This window comes from Lepisma saccharinum, chromosome 18, assembly GCF_977018435.1.
Source record: "Lepisma saccharinum chromosome 18, izLepSacc3.1, whole genome shotgun sequence".
NCBI lineage: Eukaryota > Metazoa > Arthropoda > Insecta > Zygentoma > Lepismatidae > Lepisma > Lepisma saccharinum.
The window spans coordinates 7,866,733-7,892,392 of NC_139246.1; positions in this window are offsets into that span (position 1 = coordinate 7,866,733).

The window sequence follows — 25,660 nt, forward strand, 5'->3', positions numbered from 1 at the left end:
TCGTGTCGCCTAGATCTGTTGTTGTAATGTGCGGTTTATCGTGTCGCCTATCTGTTGTTCGCAAGCAATGCTTGCTAATAGACTGAAGGCACCATGTCGCTTGTCACTTAGTTGGGAACTCCCCCTGTAGCACATCGCTTCAGTACACTCATGTCGATGGCAGTAAGAAAGTTTTGTGGGGTTCCCCTTGTCGTTTCATGCAATCATCATTATCATCATCATCGCGATTAGTTTAAAGCGGAAGAAAAGAGACAGTAAATATCAAAAATACAAATGCATCAGTGTACATATCTTTAAAAGAAATGATGATGATGATAATAATCAGTGGCGAAGCTAAGGCGTAAATACTGGGTAGGCTGAAAAATCTGCTTATTTTTTTTATACACCAGGTCCATGCGTCGATTCTTGTTGGTCGCAAAAGTATCAATTACTCTTTCCTTGAAGCCTTGATCAATGGAAAGTTCTTTAACCAGTTTTTTTTTCAATGCCTATTGTACTGAGAGAACTTAATCTTTCATTTTTCATTGAATTACGGAGATAATTTTTCACTCTTGAGGGTGCTCATACTTCTTTTGGAGGAAGCTGTTGTAACAGGGAACATCAAGACTAACTTGATAAGTTGTGTTACTTCTTTGTAGATTGTTTGAAGATCATTGCTAACTATGAATTTTAGAAGGTCTGCAGGAGGTAAATGCTTTTCTTCATCACAGATATTCTTTAAATCATTTTTTAATCGTTCTTTGTTGAAAAATGGATATGTGGACAGAAGGTTATTTAATTTCATCACAGGAAAATGTAGTTTATATCCCCCAAAGCTATTTTGGTCTACCAATTCAACAAATTTTATCTTTTCAAGATCTCCAAAACGTATTTCCATTTGTACAGTCAGTGTGTCCAAGATTTCGTAGGTTCTGAGAGCCACGAAGTCTTGTTCACTTACATTTATTTTATTGTAAATCATTTTAAGAGTTTTCAACACATAATTTCACAGTATTATATTTTTAAAACATAAATACACTATGTGACACACACAAACACATGCGCGCATGCACTTGAAGTAAATTAACATTCAACAATGCAGCGCGTGAACGACGATGCACTTTGCACAAGAAGACTAGAAGCACAGCAGGTTGGTTCTGAGGCTAGCCGCTTTCACCCAGCGAATCGGCAGTCCCCTCCCCTTACACTCCCCTTCCACCTACCCAGAGCTCATGCTGTAGCTGCCTTTTAACTCGAGGCTTTTCGTCAAAAGCCTCACAGTTCGGCCCGAACGCGCGCTCTCTTTCTGGCCCGACTGGCGAGGTATCTGGAAAGGTCGTCGGAACCAAACGTTCGGAATACATAGTTTAATTCGTTTTAACGAACTTTGATTGTTACAGGCAGTGGCGTGCCCAAGGGGGGGTTGGTGGGGGTTATAACCCCCCCTTTGGCCCAGTATTCCTAAAAAAAAAAGAATGTCAAATGTCGGAAAATATGAGAAAATGAGGGTTGACTACCAAGAAAAAGTATACGTAACCCCTCCCTTTCGACAATCCTGGGCACGCCACTGGTTACAGGGTACTAGAACATTTTAATTTCAACATTTTTTGGGTAGGCTAAGCCTCAAAAGCCTCATAGGAGCTTCGCCACTGATAATAATAATGAACCTAATTCATACACAAAAATTAAATTGCCAAGAGCATTCCACGCGTATTTTTTCTCCCGTATTATTAACGAAAGTATGACGATAACAGGACGTGGTCGACTGTCTAGAATGTTCGTTAATATCTTCGCGACCACTGTACCAAATATCATAGCAATTATCACATTCATAGAAATGCTTCATGTAAAAGAATCAGACGTTGCAGCGAAAACTCCATTTACTTCCATTATAAGCAGTCGAACACCAAGCACCGGGGTCAACACCAGCGCCTCTAGCGGATCATTTTCGAGTGGAACCAGCCAGAGAGCGCAGAACCGTGCGCGTTTTCCACACTACGTTATTCAAGGCGCTGTAGTTTCGGCACTAGTTACGTCGTGTAGGATGACTCATTCTGTTTCCGTAGCAAGTTGTCACATGTTGCGAAACCACATTAGTGAGCAGCTGTGTTGATTTACGTGGAACGTGTTTCGTTTACCCCTCCAGGTTTTTGTGTATAACATTGCTTTTCGCGATGAGTATTCAAGATGAACAGCAACATGCCATAAAATTTTGTTGGCGTTTAGGTAAAAGTGCTGCGGAAACATATGCGATGTTTCAACAGGCATATGCCGATCAAGACAGACTGTGTAGAGCCACAGTGTACCGATGGCACAAGTTGTTTGAAGATGGGCGCGAATCAGGCGCTTTGCTTCCGCATCCTGGACAAAGACCGTCCGTGATTAACGAGACGCTAGTGAATACTGTTGCAGCAATTATTCCATAGGCATATGTCCGTGAGAGCACTAAGTGCACATTTGGGCATATCGAAGGAGACCGTCTACCGAATTTTGCGTGATCATTTGAAAATGAAGAAGGTTTGCTCCGCATGGGTACCTCATTTTCTTACAGCAGAACAGATGCAGCAGGGTGTGGATGTTTGCACCCAGTGGAAGAGACGTATGGAAGATGAACCCCTCATTCTGGATCGAATCATAACTGCCGATGAAACATGGATCCATTCCTTTGATCCGCGTACAAAACAAGAAAGCAGCACATGGAAGTCGCCACAGTCGCCTCGCAAGAAAAAAATTGCGGCAACAGAAGAGCGCAGGTAAGGTGATGCTAATCGCATTTTGGGATCGAAGAGGCATGGTGTACCAACACATCGTCCCTCCCTGGAAAACGGTGAATGCAGAGTATTACCAAAGAGTCATTGAGACTCTTCGCCAGCACGTAGCAAAAAAGAGGCCGCATTTGAAGAACTCCTTCATATTGCACCACGATAACGCACGCCCGCATACCGCGCGGGCTTCTCAGGATTACGCGACGAAGAGAAAAATAGTAATTTTCCCGCATACAGCCCGGAACTTGCACCCTGCGACTTTTGGCTATTTCCACTTTTAAAGGCCGCTTTACTTCATGACGAACAAAGAAGTGATCACCGCAGCGCAATTTTTCTTCAGTTCGCTACCTGACGACGAATTTTCAAAGACATTCACAAAGTGGCAGGAGCGTATGGACGCTTGCTTAGCTGTCAATGGTGCCTATTTTTAAAAAGATGTACGTCTACTCGATATGGCTGATTCTGAATAAAAATTTTGTGGTTTGTAATATTTTTGTTTCATTTTAATGATTCTTGGAGGGGTCCATGCACATGCTTGTCTTTTAACTGCTACGCAGTCACGACTTTTTGACCTATTGCGCTCATTTTGGTCTCAATCGGCAGCTAATGAACCATATTTTAACCCTCGTACATTTGCTAGCCAATGGAGGTCGCTGTTTTCCTATACAGAAATTAGTCTCACCTACTCTGCGACAGCCTTTGTACATACACACACACATATGTATATAGTGTGTGTGAATGCGCTTGCGCGATTTGTAATTAATACACTTACAACGGAGGTTATCTATAGAAGAGCCCAAAGGAAGAAATACATGTTTTTGTGTGTCAGCTAAAAAAAATGTTTTAGAGGGCAAAACCCCCCTCAAATGTCAAGATGATGACAAATTGACACGGGGATCTGACCCCTGTGTCCCACTCCGATTTCCATGAAACTTGGCAGGTGTACAGGGCCCAAAGGAAGAAGTACGTGTTTTTGTGTTTCAGCTAAAAAACTGAAGTGGGGATCTGACCCCGAAACCACGTAAATATGGCATAGGAAGAAACAGGGGGCATAGAGCCCCTCTAGACACCTGCCAAATTTCATGGAAATCGGAGGGGGAAACGGGGGTCAGATCCCCACGTTAATTTGTGCTCATCTTGACATTTGAGGCGGGTTTTGCCCCCTAAAACAGTTTTTTTTAGCCGAAACAAAAAAACACGTATATCTTCCTTTTGGGCCCCTCTATACACCTGCCAAGTTTCATGGAAATCGGAGGGGGACACTTAGATAACCTTCCTTGTTAGTCTTACACTTTGTAATTATATAACACTGCATATATTATAATGTTTTATTTTAATTTGTAAAACTGTAATTGTAGAACAATTGTATAATTTTTGTATGACATTTCTATCTTGTTAAATGTGTTAAAGGTTTCATCCTGGAATGGAATGTCTCACATTTATGTGACACATATTCGTTTCAATGGCATTTACAAAATCACCTCTGATATTTATGTTAAACAAGTAAGATTATTTTTGTGCACGAGTGTGTTAGCCAATGCGTAGCAAAGTATTTTAGGAACAACAGTTGAAAAAAAATCTTGTAGGACTAACTTATGAAAAATGCCTTTGTATTCGAAGATCATAATACCTTTTAAGGTGTGGTAATATTATAATGGGATTGAGATACGAAACTCTCGGATGCAGATCCAGATTTTCGGATCTGCATCCAGATCCGGAACTTTCGGACCCGGATCCAGATCCCAATCTGGAACTTTAGGATGTGGGCCCTGATCCGGATCCGTTTGGCCATCCCTAGTACATAGTGGTTCGGATCACACTTTAAACTGTAGGTCCAATCGTGATTAGCCTTACTGTGCATAAAGTGGACTTAAAACACCAACTCAACCAAAGATTTTTCTGCAGTGAAAGTCATTCAAGCTCTGTTTTGCATGGAATCTGAAAACCTGTTTTGTTGAAACAATGGAAAAGTGAGGACAAGGTGATCTTACCAATTAATCAATCATTGTTAAGCATTGGAATAATGCAATAGGTGTTATTTTCAGTGGTTACCGTCAGAGGCAGATCCACAGGAAGGGCGATATGGACTATCGCCCCTCCCAACTGCCATATTTTTGGAAATATTATTATGCCTAATTTTTTCAAGACTCTACTCTTCTTTTATCACCAAGGTTAACAAGATGGAGAATATTTTTTTTTAAAGTTTGATTTCAGCCTACTCTTTACTAATGATGGACTAATCGGAACTGGTCCTATACTCTGTCTTTGGAATCTCTGGTGCAAGGGAACAATAACAAGTCTCTGCGCAAGTTGTGACACGAGAGGGCTCAACCAATGGATGCCTGTGAGGGAACGGGCTTGAGTGGATTAGAGAATGTGACTGCAGTTACCAGTTATTGGCAGCAGTGTGTACTTCTTCGCTCCGCCCACTAGCTTTCTCTCCTGTTATGCCTGGCATTGCTCCAGAGATTCCCGAGATAGAATATAGAGTTCAAATTTGAGTCCGAACCACTCTGCAAGATGCCTCAAAAGGGGATCGAACCTGACACCACTGCAGAAATGGGGTTTTGTTTCTTTGTTTATTAATTTTACTCCTCATAGCTGATCGTTCAGTTTACAGTGGCAATGGGACCAATTATAATAATAACGATCTAATAACCATCTATTCCAGACCATGCCCTCTATTTTTGCTCCAAAAAGCTAATCCTGCTAACAAAACCATATATTGTTTATACAGGCTAGAATTGTGTTACTCATCTCGGTGAGATGAGTAACCACACTGAAATTTGCCCCTCCCAACTGTAATTTCTGGATCCGCCACTGGTTACCGTGCTATCTCTATTTATAACTGCTTGTTATTACACACATGAATTGACATTTTGTATGTCAAAAAATAGTAATAATAAAATTATAAAATACAGAACAGGTTTTTAACAGGCAGTGTGGAAGAAAATTAAGAATGGATTTGTAATGATATAAAATGTTTCTATGTTTCTTGTAGACAATATAAGTGTTCATATAAGTAGGTGGAATGGTACGTTCTGGCTGGGTCCTTTGACCTACTTTTGAAATGACTTACGACATTTTACTATAAGGCTGTCTCCCCTTATGATGTTTTCCTGTAAGGCGTATGTTCTAGCAACGCCCATTGACCTACTTTTTATTTTACGACGTTTTACGCACTAAACAAACCTACAATGAGAGAAAAGTGGACAGAAAAAGCTCTAACATTATTTTTTAAGCTTGTACTCTTGTACTCTCGCTTTTTGACCTACTTTTGAAATGACTTACGATATTTTCCTGTAAGGCTGCCTCCTCTTTACTGTAAGGCCCCCCGCAGTGTGATCTACTACAACTCTACTAACTCGCCCTTTGACCTACTTTTTGAAATGACTTACGAACATTTTCCTGTAAGGCTGCCTCTCTTTTACTGTAAGGTCCCCCTCAGTGTAATCTAATACAACTCTACTAACTCGTCTTTTGACCTACTTTTGAAATGACTTACGATATTTTCCTGTAAGGCTGCCTCTTCTTTACTGTAAGGTCCCTCTTAGTGTAATCTACTACAACTCTACTAACTCGCCCTTTGATCTACTTTTGAAATGACTTACGAACATTTTCCCATAAGGCTGCCTCTTTTTTACCGTAAGGTCCCCCTCAGTGTAATCTACTACAACTCTACTAACTCGTTTTTTGACCTACTTTTGAAATGACTTACGAACATTTTCCCATAAGGCTGCCTCCCTTTTACCGTAAGGTCCCCCTCAGTGTAATCTACTACAACTCTACTAATTTGTTTTTTGATCTATTTTTGAAATGACTTACGAACATTTTCCCATAAGGCTGCCTCCCTTTTACCGTAAGGGCCCCCTCAGTGTAATCTACCACGACCTGCTAATAGGCTTTTGCTCTCAGCGTAATCCGTTTTACACACTAAACTAACCTACAATGAGAGAAAATTAGACAGAAGAAAAGCTTTGGCATAACTTTTTAAGCTATTTTTTTACCTTCTGCAAATTTTGCTTTTATGCTACCTCGCCTTTTGACCTACATTTGAAATGACTTACGATATTTTCCTATAAGGCTGCTGTCTTCTTTTACTGTAAGGCCCCTCAGTGTAATCTACCACGATCTTGCTCTCAGCATAATCTGCCACGATGTTTTTTGTTTTTAAAACTCTCAGGTGTGATTTTTTACAATTTGTGTGTGTGTGTGATAATCAAAATTTATTTTTTTGTTAAGGAAATCCCTGGCCCCCCAAAAAAAGAAAATATCCCGCCAGGGGTGCGTGGTGCCCAACACAGTTCTAATGGCCACGGCTAACAAAGCCATGCCTCTGTAGAGTTTCATGGTTTTTTTTTTAAACCCCCCCATGACTCCCTACAGAGGACCTCCGTGTGTAATGTGTGTGTTTTATGATTGAAAAGAAGAAAAATTTTGGTTAAGAATAGAATGTGTAAGAACTAAAAAAGTTTCCGTAGGGTGCAGCATCTGAAAGAAAAAAAAATATCCTCAAAATAGTGTACATAAGTTGATAGAAAAAATATATAAAAAAAAAGTGAGAATGCAAAAATTAATGTGAATGATTGTTTTTTTTTTAAAAAAAAATAGAAAAATATAAAAAAAAAGTGTGAATGCAAAAAATTAGTGTGAATGATTGTTGTTGTTTTTTTAAAAAAAGTGGTGCAAGAAATAATACGTACTTTTTTGATGCAGAAGTCTAATGGTGCGAGCAGGTTTTTTCCTCGTCATGGCATCCCCATTCTCGGGTGTGGATGTTGCAGTCTAGTAGCCTTAATTTGGTGTCGTGGGGATCAAGCGCCACTTTGTTTATCGTGGATGTACGCAACTGATCGATGGTGCTCGTGATCCGATATTCGGTCACGCGTTTGATTTTTTTGTCGAACAAGCACGACTTGTAATCTTCTACGGTTAGTTTGTTTGTGCTTGAACGCCCCACCCCTTTTGCCTTTTTTATTTCGGTCTCATCCTGAATTTTGATGGCGTACATTTTCGCTCGAAGGCCAGCAAACTCTGTGATGATGCGGCCGTTGACTTCATTCTTCATCTTCCCGATCGTCATTTTCTGGCTGCCGTCGAAGAGAGGGTGATCTTTCGGATAATTGGAGAAATCGAAATGCCGGCTCATGCTTTTGAGATCTTCGTATAGATCATCGGTGCGGATGTTGTACACGAAGCTGTCCGTGTCGGTGTACGCCACCTCGATCGCCTCTCCATAGCGTGGTTTCATGACGTCGTAGTGAAACTTGTACATGGCCAGCTTCGACAACTCGAGGATTGCGACTCCTACGGCGATTGGTTTGTTGAATGTTATGTGGCGGAGAGCACGTTCGATCAATACCAACGTGTCGCTCAGTATCGTAAAGTTCTTGTACGTGGGCTGAGCGACGAGCTTGTTTATTTTCTTCGGGTCGGAGACCAAGTTGATATTTTTTTTTTTCCTAGCATCTTCCATGCTCTTGCCGTAGATACTATTGTTCATCAATTTGTATAGGTCTTTGTCTGCGGAAGAAGAAGCTGATGCTCGACGTTGAGTGTTGCCGTCGATATAGGGTGCTAGCCACCTGGTCTGTCTAAACTTCAATCCCGAGTGCACGCGCTTCAAAACCAATCCATGCTGGAGGTAGAATTGTAGGAGATGATAATGCACCACGTAATTCTTTTTGCTCTTGAAGGTGAGCATCAGCTTTTTCTCCGGAGCCGTTTCTATTACAGGTGCCATCGCAAATCCATGGTGTTCTTGATGAAGCGATGCAGGATATTCCAAATCTACTTTCAGGAAACATCCATTTTCATGATCTTCGCTCCATTCTAAACAATCTTGAAGTTCCTGCTCGCTCATCCATTCGTATTCTCCGATGGGCAGAGGCTCGGACATGGCATAACCATACAGGTTGTTCATGTCCCAGTATGCCAAGAAGTTTGTCGGTTTCCCTGCATCGAAATCGGCAACATATAGATTGTTGGCCTTGACGTATCGAAGGGGACACTGGACGATTCCACCACGTTTTGCCTCTTCGACAAACAAAAGTTGATTGACGTTCTTGATGAGTTCTATCTTCACCTTCGTGGATTTTAACATCGCCTGCCAAGAATAACCCGGTGTGGTGTAGCTGAAAGCGGGGTCCAAACCATATGCTGCCATTCCTCTCGAGCGATGGAGATGAAAACGGTCGCTCAATAGCGTAACATCCAGTTTCAGATACAGATCGTGATAGTCGGCCATGGTTTGACAAGAGAATGTAGACCAGACAAGCTGAGCATGATGGTAGTCTTCTTCGGTGCAACAGGTGTCGCTAAGACAACTGTAGAATGCTTCTCTCGGTGGTAACGATGTTTCTGAGAATTTGGAAGCATCCGTCATGTATTCGTAGGGGTAAACCCCCTTGCGTCTCAACAGTGCTAAATGTTGGTCGCCAAAACATTTCCTGGTGGCGACCAAATCATCGTCGGTGAGTTGAGACGCAAGTGTCGCCAAACTCGAAGACAGAAAGTTGTAGGAGTCCAAGAAACGAATTTCTACGTGATTGCTATTTCCAACGTCCACCATCTTGCTGAATGAAATAAATTTCTCGTTGGTGCGAGCTATGACGCTAATGGGTTGAGCGTCGCATCCCATCTCCTTTATGAAGATTTTGCCGTCGTAGCCCTCCAAATTGTGAATGAATACAGGAATAAAATTCGGTTTCTTGATTTGAATATTACAGTCGTTACACAGGGGGGCCACATATTTTCCCGTGTGATGGTTATGGTGGCGAACTTTGACATTTTTGAGGGTGAAGTTACATTCGCACGCATCACACTGAGAGGCAAGGTCGTATGCTTCCTTCTCTTCCTGGGTAAGAGGCTCCATTGGTTTGTCTTTTCTTAGTAGAGGAGCGAATTGTATGGCCATCTGTTTCAAGGTTTGAACGAATTTTTGTGGAGCATCATTACCACGATATAAAAAAACATTGCCTGTGTTGTTGACCATCAATCCAAAAGCGCAGGCTTCGTGATGAAGAATTTCGGTGGTGCTCGATACGCTGGGATTCGGTTCGCAGATGGCGAGTGGAAGTTGGAAACTTTCAAAGTCGGCGCATATCACCACGGGATGCCAGAGTAATGCCTTGTAGTTGGAAAATGTCATGTCTCGAGAAGGCATTTTGATAGCTGTAGCAGGATGTTTACTACACATTTCATGATGATCTTGGAGTTCTTCATCAACATTCTTTTTTCCTCGACCGTAGAATATACTCAGGCATCTGTCGCATACTCGAATTTTACGGTGATGTGTGGTAATTTGACTTCTTATTAATTTTGGAAGATTCTGAATTAGACAATAATGATAATTATCATCATCTTCGATCAGGAGTAATCTGATGACACGATTACTTTTAATGTTGCTGTGTCTGAGAACGTAGATGGTGTTGTTTTCGTCTAATCCGAAGATGTGTACTGCTATACTTTCGTTTTTATCTGTCTTGTACTGTGCCTCAAATTTACTAATGTCTCGCAGATTTACAGGGTAATTAATACCAGCCATAGGTTTTTCAAATTCTGAGAGATATTCTGGCTTGTTGTAGTGGTATAAACAATGTTTGTTATTATTGGCTGGGTGATGATCGGCAATGATGCACCACAAAAAGCATCTGTTATCCTCATTTTGAATGTTGATGATGGCTTTCTTACTGGCTATTTCCGTGGGCAATTTGATGTAGCTGGATGCTCCCATCGGGTTGTATCGTGCCACCTTCAAAGTTAAAGTGTGAGGTGAACCGCAAAGTGTCCAACCCGATCCACGTTGTTCGAAAGTCTCGTGCTTGTTCAACAAAGCGTCAAACATCTGGTTGCAAATGGCATCCACCTCATCGACGTCGGCGGCGTGGAGACTTTTTACACCAGTGTAATGATGGAAAGTTTCACGCTTTTTTTTTACGTTTTCATACATGACGGAAACGATGAGGTGGATTTTCAACGAGCATTGCAACAAAGCTTCGGTGATAGACGAAATTAACTTGCTTTTGACCGTGCGAAAAAAGTTGTTTAGATCAGTTGTTTCTTCAGATTGGAAAGTCTCCTTGGTTAAAATATTTCGAATACTTTCGCCGGCACTCTTCTGCTTTTTTCGTGGCGCTTGATCGTCAACATCGAGCTCTCTCTTACTTGATCCTTCCCCATGCATATTCTTCCGATGTCTACTCAAGTTTGAAATAGATATATATTTCCCACAGTCGTCACATGCACGTTTCGCTTCCTTCTTCTCCATTTTTTTGCTAAGAAAAAAAAGATGAAGTTGCTAAATTGCACTCAATTTTTTTTTGTGGTGTTATTTATATTAGACCCCAAAACCATAAATGATCTACCATAGATGAAGTTACTATTTGTGGTGTTATTTATATTAGACCCCAAAAACCATAAATAATCTACCATAGATGAAGTTACTATTTGTGGTGTTATTTATATTAGACCCCAAAACCATAAATGATCTACCATAGATGAAGTTACTATTTGTGGTGTTGTTTATATTAGATATGTTCTCAATTTTTTCTTAAATAACCGGCATGAATCTTTTTGGTTTTCGAAAACAAACCAACATGGAGACTGTACACCGCACGACGACAGATCTACCTTCGATGTTAACTAAACTCAATGGTCTACTGATTGTTCATCTCAACAGTATTTGGACGAAATTGGATGATGATGTGGGCAAGATGTTTTACGTCTTCAACAACAATTTACATTTTTACGAAATTCCGATCGGTGGGAAACTTCAAATCACCGTGAATCCGGAAAACGTAGGCGAAATCAAAATATCTACCGGCAAGAATATTTTTCGAATCAAGCACGACAAGATGCTTTCTAACATTACGTACGATGTTTCTGCAGGAGATTATCTTTACGTTCAACTCCTAGGAGATTACGATAAACTCATTCCTCTCTTCGTAGAATTACGTATTGTCTATCCTATTATAAATAACCATTAACCAAAAATGCCTAACGACATTTTCGGCCACACTAAGCGTGTAGACCACGCAGAAGAGATTCTCATGTTGGACGTCCGAATTAAAAAGTTGAGGAGCGATTTGATCGCTTTGCAGGAGACCTTAAACAAAAGTTTAGAGTCCGAGATCGCTACGCTCCAAACGCAATGTCTCGACCCTATTCTGAAAATCGATTCCGAACTGAAAACGCTCATAAAAAATTATGTCGACGTACCTTCTTACGACAACGTTCAAAATATACAGTTGAGCGTGGATAAGCTTCAAAATGATTTGCTCAAATTGCAGCAATTTCAATCGAAAAATGAAGATTTGGAAAAATTGAAACTCGAAATCGAAGAACGAACTTCTGCAATCGAAAAGAATTTCTCTGAACTTCAAACCGTCGTGAAAGATATTGATGTAGAACGCTTGCATGTTGTTGTTTCCAAATTACAAGAAGAATTCGCCAGCATGTTGGAAGAAATTAAATCCAAGTTACAGACTTTGGAAGATACCATGACGAACCTACCATCGTCAGACGAACTACAGGTCATCGGCAAAAGCGTCGCGAACATAAAAATTCAATTGGAGGCTTATCAAGATTTCGAACACATTCAAACCACCATCGCTACGCTTCAGGCGTCTCTGGAGTTGATCAACGAAGAGATTAAAAATATTCACGCTGAAGCAAGTGCGTTAACGAGCATACAAGACACGTTGAGCATGGTTCAGCAGAAGATCGAATATTTAGAAAATTTGAACGTCGAAACGAATCTTGCTCATTTTCATCACGTACTGGACAACATACAGGGTGACTTGGAATCGTTACGGACGAGCGTACCTTCGAGCGAAGATTTGGAAAAATTGAGAACGGCGGTGACGGCACTATCCGAATCGAGCGACATCAAAAGTTCGTTAAGCGATCTCGAGAGTAGGGTGGCCAATCTCCCCACCTCCAAAGAATTACACGCTTTGAAAAGGAGCATATCACGTATGCTGAAACGACTAGAAACGGAAACGGCGAACGTGGAACAGATTCGAGACGAACTTGCTTCGCTGGTGTCGACGCTGCCCACTTCGCAGAGCGTCGCCGATCTTCACACGCAGTTTACCGAGATGCGAAGCATCGTGAACGATCTTACCGAGAAAAGTTCGAAATTGATTCAAGTCGAGAACCTTCAGAGTATTGTCGTCAACATCAGAGATCAAGTTGGAGTGCTGGAATCCACGCAGGAATCGACGCTGGCCTCTTTCGGTGCCAAGTTGCAAGAACTCAACGAAAACTTCAAGCAGTTGAACGTGGAAGTGAAAATCAAACCGTCATTTTCTACAGTAACGGATACCATAGTCGAATATTTGTTGCCCGTACAAAATACACTGGGACAGCTTCACAGCAACCTCGTTAGCGTCGATACTAAATTCGCTAAACTGCATTCTCTGCAAGCCATCGAAATCAACAGCGTACCCAATCAACAGAGAATCTCCACGTTCGTCGAAGGTAACAAACTGTACATGTTGCATCCTTATCATCCGTACTACAAGTTTCTTCTCGATGGCACGATTCAGATAAATGAATTTTCGTACTGGTCTCACGGCAGAAAAGCTAGCGTTCCCACCATGACCTTGATATCGAATCGCGGTGTCCAGAAAGCAGGAAACATTCCTCTGGCACGTTGGAACGAAACGCGCAACGTATATGAAATACACGAAGACGAAGATCTTACTGTTTTCGACGTGAGTGCCGGCGATAAGCTGATCATTCAAAACACGAGCGAAGTGCCACCCTCTTTGAATCCCATCACGCTGGTGCTTCTCTTCAAACGTAATCTCTAAAAAAATGTCTAGGCAAGCCATCGTCCAAGAATTGCATAAACCTGCACGCCGCAACTACGAACGTTTGGCGGTGGTGACCAAGGGCATCGACGACCTCTGGCAAAGTGACCTCGTGGAGATGAGTAGCGGCAATCTAAAAAACGTACATAAATTGAACAAGGGCAACAAGTACCTCCTCACCGTCATAGACACATTTTCGAAATTCGCATGGGCTCTACCTTTGAAGGCCAAAACGGGAACGTGCGTCACGGAAGCATTCAAGACAATTTTTCGCAAAAGCGGCGGCAGACGACCACGGTTTTTGCAAACAGACAACGGTAAAGAATTTTACAATGCCGTATTCCAAAAGTTTATTCAAAAACGTGACATTCGACATTATTCGACCTTCAGTCACATCAAAGCCAGCATCGTGGAAAGATTTAATCGAACCTTGAAAACACACATGTGGAAACGATTCACGCTTCGGGGAAATTACAAATGGGTCGACATTCTGCCGGAACTCGTCGATACCTATAATAATACGGTACACAGAACGATAGGCATGAAGCCAGCTGACGTTACCAAGTCCGACGAGCAGCGTTTAATTTCTACAGTTTACTGTCCAAAGTACACTCCCACGACAAAAAAACCTAAATACAAAATTGGAGACCAGGTGAGGGTTAGTAAATTGAAGCGAACGTTCGACAGGGGTTTCACACGAAACTGGAGCACGGAACTTTTTACCGTGGTTCGAGTTCTACCCGGAAACCGCCACACGTATATAATAAAGGACAGTGGCGGTGAAATTTTATTGGGGCGCTTCTACGAGGAGGAACTCTCTAAAACTAAATACCCCGACACGTACCTTATCGAAAAAGTTTTGCGTAAGAGAGGCGACAAACTTTTGGTGAAATGGCTGGGACTTCCGGACACGAGTTGGATCGATTCAAACGAAGTGATTCTATGAGTGCGTGGAATGTCGTGAAACGTCTACCTGATTCGGAAAATCGAAAAAAGAAAAGGAACGGCAAGTTGCTTCCCGACAGCATCCGCTGTCTGATCGTAGGTCCTTCGGGGTGTGGGAAAACGACACTGCTCGTGGACAATTTTCTCCTCGCACCGAATTGGTTAGATTGGAAGAACAGGCACCTGTACGTGTTCTCGAAAAGTTTGGAGCAATCTAAATACCAGCAACTGATGAAACTGTACGATGGTCTGGACATTGCAACGTTCTCTTCGGAAATAAAACCACTCGACGATTGTCGTGAAAATTCAGTCGTTGTGTTCGACGATGTCATCCTGGAAAATCAAAATGAAATTCGCAACTTTTTCACACAAGGTCGTCACAAAGGAATGGATTGCTTCTTTCTAGCTCAAACGTTTTCCAAAATTCCAAAACAGTTAATACGCGACAATGCTAATTTCATATGTTTGTTTCGTCAAGATCACACCAACCTCAAGCACTCATACGATGACTACGTAGGCGGAGACATGAACTACAATCAATTTTCGGAACGCTGCTGCTCCCACTGTTGGAACAGTGACGATTTCGGATTCGCGACGATCGACATGACGAGGAAACCCAACGACGGAAAATACAGAAACAAAATCAACGACTTTCTAAACGTTGCAACGTTGTGAGAAACGACGTGTATAAATAACGTTATGACGAAACGAAAAATCGAAGACGAAAATCTCAAGCTTCGCGATTACCTCGCGAAACGCTTCAAAGGTTGGAAATCCGAGAATCGCGGATTCTACGAAGAGAAGAAACGTCAAGATCAACCTGTGATCGACGCCATCAGCGATCTAGGTAAAGAAATTAAAAGCGTCACGGAACAAAATAAAAATTTGATCAACGAACTCGTACCACTTGCAGCTAAAAGTTACATCGTACCCACGCCTATTTCGAGCATTCCTTCGACGCCGTTCGAACTAAGAGACGTACCGGCACGACGTCAAGCCATAAGCAGCACGTCTTCGGATAAAATCGAGTTGGGGCCTTTGGCACGAGACTACCTGAGTACAGGGAAGTTCGACAAGGATGAAGTGTTTGGATTGTATCCGAGTATGGAAACCAACGAGGGTGTGGTTTGGAAGATTGGGAAATCGAAAGTCACCTTCGAAGGCAACGACATTAAAGTCAATTTAGGCGATAAGAATAGTTGGAACAGGTATCCGGGTACGGTGGGACTGTGGGAACTCGTTGCCAAAAAGCAGCCGAAAGATTACACCGACGAAGATTACCAAAGTTACAAGGAAATTTTGATCATGACGGATGCCTTGTACCAGAACAACGACGCCTCGCAGAATAGGGTGAAATCGAGCAGCGGCGAGAAGTACAGAAATCTTATCAAACCGATTTGGAACCAGGTCAAAACAGGCAGCGGCGTCAAACTCTACAACACGTTACCCAAAGAATTCGTTTGGGTGGACGACGTGCGCAAGCTCATAGACCGATTGTTGGTTATTGCAGGAGAGGAGAATGCAGGCAATCGTAATTTCTACAACGAGAAGGTTGGCATCGTGGACATGATCAGTGCCAAACTTTCCAACTTCATCGTGAACGACGACAAGGGCATAGGTTACCTCATCAAAATTATCAACACGCTGCCTCCGAGATTCTGGAACGTGGTCGAAGGAAAGGGACTCGTGAACGACATCATCAACAAGTTACCTTTCGAGATGCATTTACCTGGCTACCAGTACTGCGGACCGGGTACCAAACTCGAGAAAAGATTGGAGAGAGGAGACAAGGGTGTAAATCCGTTGGACGCCGCATGCAAAGATCACGACATCGCCTACAACACCACTCGCACCGATCTGGATGCACGTCACGAAGCAGACAGAAAGTTAGAGCACGCAGCTTTCGAAAGATTCGTTAGCAGAGACGCTTCGCTGGGAGAAAGAGTTGCGGCACTGGGCACCACCATAGCCATGAACACAAAACAAAAACTTGGGTGGGGTATATAAATAACATACAGTAAAAAAAAAAAAAAAACATCATGTCTGGTATAACCAACTTGCCACACGAACTGCTGTGTAAAATATTCAAACATGCAGTAAACGGAGATTGTGAGGATATAAGAAAACTTTTGATCATAGCGAGATCAATGTCGGAATTTCGCATCCCTTGTGAAATGGCTGTCAAGGATTATCTTCGGGAAATTAGCGGCATGAGGTGCGGCGATCTCGACACTCTTTTTTCGGCCGCAGGGGAAAAATTAAACAATAGGTTAGATGAACTGCACGAGGCGAGGCAGGGGAGAAGACGATTCACAGATGATTGGCATAAGTCGAAACAAGAGACGGAAGATATCATCACGCACATCATCGCGTTTTCCGAAGCACAAACTTTCTTTCTCTAACACAGACAAAAAAAATCTTCGATACAAAAATCTCGTGAAAAAAAAAATATATAAAATAACACACATCGTGAAAAAAATAATCTTCAGTGTATATATAAATAACACACATTGTGAAAAAAATTAAATTTCTCTAACACACACACTGAAAATTTCTCTTCAATATGACGACTGAAAAAATGAGTGACCTCCAAGCATTAAAACAAATGCTAAATTTGTCAGTAGAGTATGTAAAAATTCAGGAATTGGAAGTCGACAAACCTTACACGATAACTTCCGGTTCAATTGTTTCTACCCAGTATGGTCCCAGGGTGCGTCTGTTGCTCAACGCACAATACAGTCTATTTTTACCGGATCGATACGCTAACATGTTATCCGACGAGAAGCTATCTATTTTAATCGAGAACAAAACTCGAATCGTGTACAAGGGGACAAAGGAACTTCTTGGTAAAAAAACAAAGCACGTAATAGAATTTGTTTAACAACGCTGCGCAGAGTATATCCTTGAAAAAAAATTGCACGAAACAAAAAAAATCTCGGAACATACATATATATAAATAACATACCGTAAAAAAAATTACACAAAAAAAATCTCAGAACATATATATAAATAACATACCGTGAAGATAACATATAGAGCATCAACATGAAGCCCAAAGGTGTCGTGTACCAGATACCATACTCCAATCTAAAAAATCTAGGTGCCCTCGATGGGTTACTCACCAAGAAACAACGCGAGAAGAAACGTTCTTGCTTGACGAAAGGACACGGAATGAAATTACTTCTCAGCACACCTCAATTGAGACGCTTGCAGCGTTCGCGAAAACAGCAAAAAATCGGAGGTTTCATATTCAGCATCCCGGCCATTCTTGCGGCATTGGGGGCCGTTGGAAGTTTGGCCGGCGGAAGCGCCGCCATCGCGAAAACCGTCATCGACTCGAAGAAGAACAAGGCAGAATTGGAAGAACAGAAACGTCACAACCTGGCTATGGAGAAGAAGGGAAAAGGTATAACCAAAAAACAAAAAAGCAACCTCGATGCTTTGAAGAAATATAAAAAAAAGAAGAAGCCCTGTCCAACTTCGATATTGAATCTCTGATCGAACTGTTGGGAATAAAGAACTTCAGGGGTGTTTTCATGTCCGATTCTCTACCCTCTGCTGTGAAGAAAAAAGAGTATGGCGTGGTTAACCTGGACAGTTACAAAAATCCTGGTACACATTGGATATGCTACCTCAAAATTGACGATAACAATGCATTTGTTTTCGATTCGTTCGGTGGCACACCACCTGCCAGGTTGGTGAAGTATCTCAGTGTTGCCAACCTCTACTACAATGACAAACGCATCCAGGGTTTCACCGATGTTAACTGCGGCCACCTATGCCTTTCCGTTCTCGCATACATGTCTAAAATAAATAACCCGTCGGTGGAACATTTTCAGAAAGCATTGTGGAACCTGAAACACAATGGGCGTGTTCCATCTCACGAGCGAATCTTCGATCTTGAAACTCACGCTGCACGACGACATCGTCTATCCTAAATCCGTAGCTCTGCGTGCATTCTACAGCATGTACCTCATACCTAACGTCACGCAGCACAACAACAAAATTAGCGTCGGAAGCGAACACATCGTCGTCACGCTAGGTCAATACAATCTTTCCACTTTGCAAGCTCAGTTACCCAAAGGCACGTACCTTTCTCAAAATTCGGTCACGCACAGAGTGGAAATCCTATCCGCGACGGAGACCGTGGACCTGGGCACCATAGGAGAACTTTTAGGTTTCGAGAACAACACAAAACTCGAAGCTGGCATCAAGCACACAGCAGTCAATATTCCTAAATTTCTAGCCATAGAGACTCTAAACGTTCACTGCAACGTGGCGGAAGGCATGATCACGAAATCCTCGGACGGGGAGTTGCTGGGAAGTCACAAGCAGACAGGAATCATAGCCATTTTCAAACCCAGTTCCGAATTCATGGAACCGATCATCTACACACCCTCTTCGCCGATCTATTTTCCAGTGTGTCGCAACCGCATAGACGACATAGAGTTGGTGGTGACAAACGAGAAAGGAGACGTGGTGGATTTCGCAGGTGCCACTACGACGGCCATCGTGGAGATCAACGTATAATAAATAACACGCATAGTGAAAATGGAGCAAATCGAAAGTTACGAATTGCAATCTTTTCCTCCGAACCGTCGCACGTTCGCCAATCTCAACGAAGCGAACAGGGAGATCGAATACGACGTGGACGTAGGCGACGGGTTCGTTCATCCTCACAGAGCGGACCTCTACCTTCAATTCGACGTGGTGAAAAAAGAAAGCGGAGACGCGTTTCCGCCCAATGCCAATTTGAAACTCGTGGACAACTTCGTGCCTCACCTGTTCTCGCAGGTGGAGGTGAGGAAACACGGTACCGTCATCGACAGAATAGATTATCCAGGCATCACGTCGACGGCAGTGGGAACATTGAAATTATCCAAAACGAACGCAGCATACTATCAAGCGGGAGGATTCGAAGCAGGGACCAAAATATCGACTAGAAATCACACGGTGCTCTTTCCCATGCGTCTGCTGCCGGGATTCTTCTCGGACTACAAGGAGATCATGTGGAAGGGGGGATTGCGCGTCACGTTTCGAAGAGCGGCCAACGACAACGACGCACTGATGCGATACACCAACTTGAACGCCGACAGCACGCCGATAGCCAACACATTACCTGAAGCGGCCAAGTGCGTCATCCGGAGCATGGAATTGAGAATGCCAATCGTGGAATACGAAACAAACTACGCCCTTAAGTACAAAGCGGAGATCTTGAAGAGTCCGCAGGTACCGATTCACTTTCACGGTTACCAGTGCGTGCAGAAGATGGCATCGAGAAGTCACATGGAATTCGACGTGACGACACAGTTCAACAACATACAGTTCGACATGCCAGATTTCGTCATTGTACTTTTTCAGACCGCACGCGATAACAATCAGGAGAAAGATTCCAGCAAATTCGACGACTGCAAGATCAAGAACGTTTATCTGAAGAATGGACGCAACGAAGTCTTCCCGCGCGAGAATTACAACCTCGACATGACCAAAGATGATTACCTCAAACTTTACGAAGCTTACACGGCTTACAAACGCGTGACCGAGGGAAGCGTGGACATGTACTACACCCCCAGCGAATTCAAAATCCGCAGGCCGATGTTCGTCATCAACACCACAAAAAGGAAGCAGGTGGTAGTCAACGATCGAACCAACATCAAGGTCGTCTGCGAGTTCCACGACGCGCTGCCTGCCGATACTCTGTGCAGCGTCATCCTGGTCGCAGAGAAGTCCTTCATCCACGACGTGAAGAACGAGAGGGTCACAGAGCAGTTTTAAAATATATTGCCTTCATCGAGCAAAAAATGGTTTTTCTAAAACTTATTACAAATTTTTTTAATCTAAAACACATCCAAAGCACTCTAATAGGATGTAGAGTGTTTTTTTAGGATCAAATCGAAATTTTTAAACAAATTGAGGGGGGGGGAGGAAAAAAAACAAAAAAAGGGGGGCGCTTGCTTGTAGTTGAGTAGTTATCATCAAAACCTATCCAACAAACCCACAATCATCATCCTAGCTCAATTAGGAGCCGAGAAAATCAATGTCTTAGAAAACGTCTTAAGATAATTGTCTTAAGAAAATTTTCTTGACAGACCGGAAGTAACATCTTGACAGACCGGAAGTCGACTTTCTTAAAGATTAAGATATTTGTCTTAAGACGTTTTCCAAGACGTTGATTTTCTCGGCTCCTATGGGGCCTAGAACCATGTAATTTTGATCTATGTATATATCAGTACTTGCCCAACCCTGTGGCCGAGTGGTTAGCACATCGCACTGCGACACCAAGAGTCCCCGGGTTCGAATCCCGGTCGAGCATGGTTGTTTGTGAATATCTATTCATCCATTTCATCACTCATCCCCAATCTTCGCAAATTAGCCAAAAAGTACAAAACGCGAAGTAAAATAAACAAAATCAATAAATCAATTAATATACCACTACTTTTCCTACATGTTCACTCACCTTACAACCCACCCGATCAAAAAATAAAATTTACCCCCTGCGCGCATGCGCACATGTATAAATTTAAATATAAGCTCGATATTGAAACAAAATATTATTTTTTCTCCTCCTCCTTTCTCTCTGGCCAAGATTGCAAATAATTGCAGGAATAATAATACTATGATATTTTAGACTGTAGGTCTAGGTCACCCGAAGCGGACAACATTTGAGTTGGTGTTTTTTTAAGTCCACTTTATGTGCAGTAAGGCTAATCGGGGCTAGACCTTCAGTTTCAAAAACCACTTGTGCCTCCAGCGAGTATCGAACCCTTGAATACAAACCTACCTACCACTGCGCCATGGAGGAGGCCCCAGACGACATATTTGCACTACAACAAGCAAAAATAAATTCATATCTGTGCATATGGGAAGTCCAATACATAGTTGGTAATATGTGATGTGATCAGCACCAAAACATTTAATTTTTATGTATGTCCGTGTTTGCCCCGACCCTGTGGCCGTGTGGTTAGCACATCGCACTGCGACGCCAAGGGTCCCGGGTTCAAATCCCGGTCGGGCTTGGTTGTTTGTGAATGTCTATTCATCCATTTCATCACTCATCCCCCAATCTTCGCAAATTAGCCAAAAAGTACAAAACGCGAAGTAAAATAAACTAAATCAATAAATCAATCATTAAGTTCCGTGTGTTGCTATCATGAAATTAAATTTTTAATTAACTTTTTTTTTTTCCTATCCATCTCTCTCTCAAATCTATATAGCCTGTTCATATTTGGCATGACGGACATTTTTGTTTACGTGGTAAAAAAATCTCAAGCCATTTTTTTGCAAATGCTCGTTCTGTAGCCATAAGTATAATTGGATATAGTTGTCAGATTTTATTTAATTTGAGGTTTAATATCAATAAGCGTGCATAAAAACTAAATATTTTAAATAAATAAGATACGAATAACTATGTACTTCCACTAGCCTTTGCGATGGCGCAGCGGTAGCGTCGTTGCCTTGTAATCAAGGGTTCGACACCCGCACAAGTAGTTCTTGAAACTGTAGGTCCAGTCCCGATTAGTCTTACTGAGCATAAAATAGACTTAAAACATCAAATCAATCAGTACTTCCACTAGCCTCTGCGATGGTACAGCAATAGCCTTGTAATCAAGAGTTCGATACCCGCACAAGTGGTTCTTGAAACTGTAGGTCCAGTCCCGATTAGCCTTACTGTGCATAAAATAGACTTAAAACATCAAATCAATCAGTACTTCCACTAGCCTCTGCGATGGTACAGCAATAGCCTTGTAATCAAAAAATCTCGGCTTCGATACTCGCACAAGTAGTTCTTGAAACTGTAGCTCCAGTCCCGATTAGCCTTACTGTGCATAAAATAGACTTAAAACATCAAATCAATCAATACTTCCACTAGCCTTTGCGATGGCGCAGCGATAACGTTGTTGTCTTGTAATCAAGAGTTCGATACCCGGTGGAGGCATAAGTGGTTCTTGAAACTGTAGGTCCAGTCCCGATTAACCTTACGTGCATAAAATAGACTTAAAAAACACCAACTCAATCAATCAATCAGTACTTCCACTAGATATTAAAAACACGCAACTCTCCTCTATTTTTTCTTGCGTTCCTCTAACAATTTAACACATTTATTTTTTAAATATGCCCCCCCCCCTCGCATATTTCCTACCTACCAACAACAGCACACGGAAGAAAAAAAAATATTCCAGCTACCAAGATGCATGCTTCAAATATATAAAAACAGAGAAAGACATGAAACATCTTCTATATTCTCTCTCTTTTTGCATGTTTTGTGAGTATATTTTCTTCCGCAATACATAAGAGCTATTTGGTTTTCAAGAAGTTATACCTTCCTTCCACAATCTCTTATATCTGTTTGGCTAGTTTCAAAAATCTACTCACAAAAGCAAAACCATACTTATAAATCAAAATCAACTCATGCAAGCTAAGAAACAAAATTACTTACTTTTGGAAAATACTGCAGAAATACTCTTCACTAACGTTCAAAATAAAACAGAACTTTCTACACCAGTGCTTAAGTTTTTATACGGTTTTCTAATGACGTCAAAGGTAAAATGTTAGCTAACGTAACGTGGACCAATAGAAATCCGAGACAATCCGCTCTAGAAGATTCTTTCCCCCCTACATTTCAACCACATCATTTTTTTGAGAGTTCGAAAATTCACGAGTTAATGCATCGCATTGCATCACTGGTATCTATGCTGCTAACTGACGTCACTATATATACTTCCGTCATCCCAAGGCCTACGTATTGTTGAATTTTGTGTTATTGCGTCAATGTTGATAGCACGCGAAATCCCCTTCGCATTACAGGTATTTCAATGTAATAAAAAAAACTTTAGAATTTCATTAGAGATAAGAGGACTTGCATCACTGGTATCTATGCTGCTAACTGACATTACTATATATACTTCCGTCATCCCCAAGGCCTACATATTGTTGAATTTGTGTTATTGCGTCAATGTTGATAGCACGCGAAATCCCCCTTTCGCATTACAGGTATTTCAATGTAATAAAAAAGCTTTAGAATTTCATTAGAGATAAGAGGACGGTATTTCGAAACCAACACAATGTAATTTCCTGTTCATTCTCGTAACCTACTCCATATTCGAGTGAACATATTTTTGTTTAATGTCGTAAGTTATTTCAAATGTAGGTCAAAAAGCGAGGTTAGCATAAGAGCAGATGGTAAAAGAAATAGCTTAAAAAGTGATGCCAAAGCTTTTCTTCTGTCTAATTTTCTCTCATTGTAGGTTAGTTTAGTGTGTAAAACGGATTACGCTGAGAGCAAAAGCCTATTAGCAGGTCGTGGTAGATTACACTGAGGGGGCCCTTACGGTAAAAGGGAGGCAGCCTTATGGGAAAATGTTCGTAAGTCATTTCAAAAATAGATCAAAAAACAAATTAGTAGAGTTGTAGTAGATTACACTGAGGGGGACCTTACGGTAAAAGGGAGGCAGCCTTATGGGAAAATGTTCGTAAGTCATTTCAAAAGTAGGTCAAAAAACGAGTTAGTAGAGTTGTAGTAGATTACACTGAGGGGGACCTTACGGTAAAAAAGAGGCAGCCTTATGGGAAAATGTTCGTAAGTCATTTCAAAAGTAGATCAAAGGGCGAGTTAGTAGAGTTGTAGTAGATTACACTAAGGGGGACCTTACAGTAAAGAGGAGGCAGCCTTACAGGAAAATATCGTAAGTCATTTCAAAAGTAGGTCAAAAGACGAGTTAGTAGAGTTGTAGTAGATTACACTGAGGGGGACCTTACAGTAAAAGAGAGGCAGCCTTACAGGAAAATGTTCGTAAGTCATTTCAAAAAGTAGGTCAAAGGGCGAGTTAGTAGAGTTGTAGTAGATCACACTGCGGGGGGCCTTACAGTAAAGAGGAGGCAGCCTTACAGGAAAATATCGTAAGTCATTTCAAAAGTAGGTCAAAAAGCGAGAGTACAAGAGTACAAGCTTAAAAAATGATGTTAGAGCTTTTTCTGTCCACTTTTCTCTCATTGTAGGTTTGTTTAGTGCGTAAAACGTCGTAAAATAAAAAGTAGGTCAATGGGCGTTGCTAGAACATACGCCTTACAGGAAAACATCATAAGGGGAGACAGCCTTATAGTAAAATGTCGTAAGTCATTTCAAAAGTAGGTCAAAGGACCCAGCCAGAACGTACCATTCCACCTACTCATATATTAATTACATTAGTACAGTAAATAAGTGATAGATCATGTGGTGGCATAAATTCCACCTGCATCTGTTTCTCTTCCATTCCAAGCTCAACACTTCTCGACAGTGACTTTTTTCTAGGTACAACGTTTAACGTCTTTCGGCTACAACGTTTAAATTCCATCCCAAACTCTGAAGACTGAACTCATAGCGCGCAATTAGGGAAAGAGAGAGAGAGAGAGAGAGAAAGAAAGAAAGTGAGTGTGAAGAATATAAGTGAAAGAATAAGAAAGGAAATAGACGAGAAGAAAAATTAGATAGAGAGATAAAATGAAGGAAAAAGGCAAAGATGGGGAGAGAAAAGGGGCTGAAGAGAAGAGTAAGAAAGATAGAAACAGGAAAGGGGAGCTAAGGGAATGAAGAAAAGATTAAGAATAAGAGAGAATATGAAGGAAATTACTCCATACTTACCCTCAATTTTATTTGTTAAAAACATTTTAAAAATTAAATTGTTTTAGGAGCTCCATTGATTCTTAATGGGGTAGGTAAAACAAATTATCCTTCAGATTAAAGCTGTTTAAATAGGACAAAAGAAAAATGTCAAGTGAATTTAGTATTAAAGTTCTCCTAAAGAGAGCCCATCAAAACAGGCCAAAGTAAAGTCGAAATTATATTATTCTAGGAGTTAGCTAAATATCAAATAATATTACATTAGAAATAAAAATGGAAAACATCCAATTTTATTTAAAGCAGTTTCAGGCAAAATTGTTTGTAAATTATTTTTCTTATTTTAATACCAGGAAAAATTAATGACAAACTTTAAAGCAATAAGTTTTAAACTAATTTAAATTTATAAATAAAATGTAAAACTTAAGGCTTATTAATTTTAATTCAGTTCATATGATAGCCACAAATTCAAATGTCTTTGTCAACTCCTCCAATTAAATAGTTCTCCACGCCATCGTTTGACGACTTCCAACTGAAAAATCTGCGCTAATCGTCCCTGT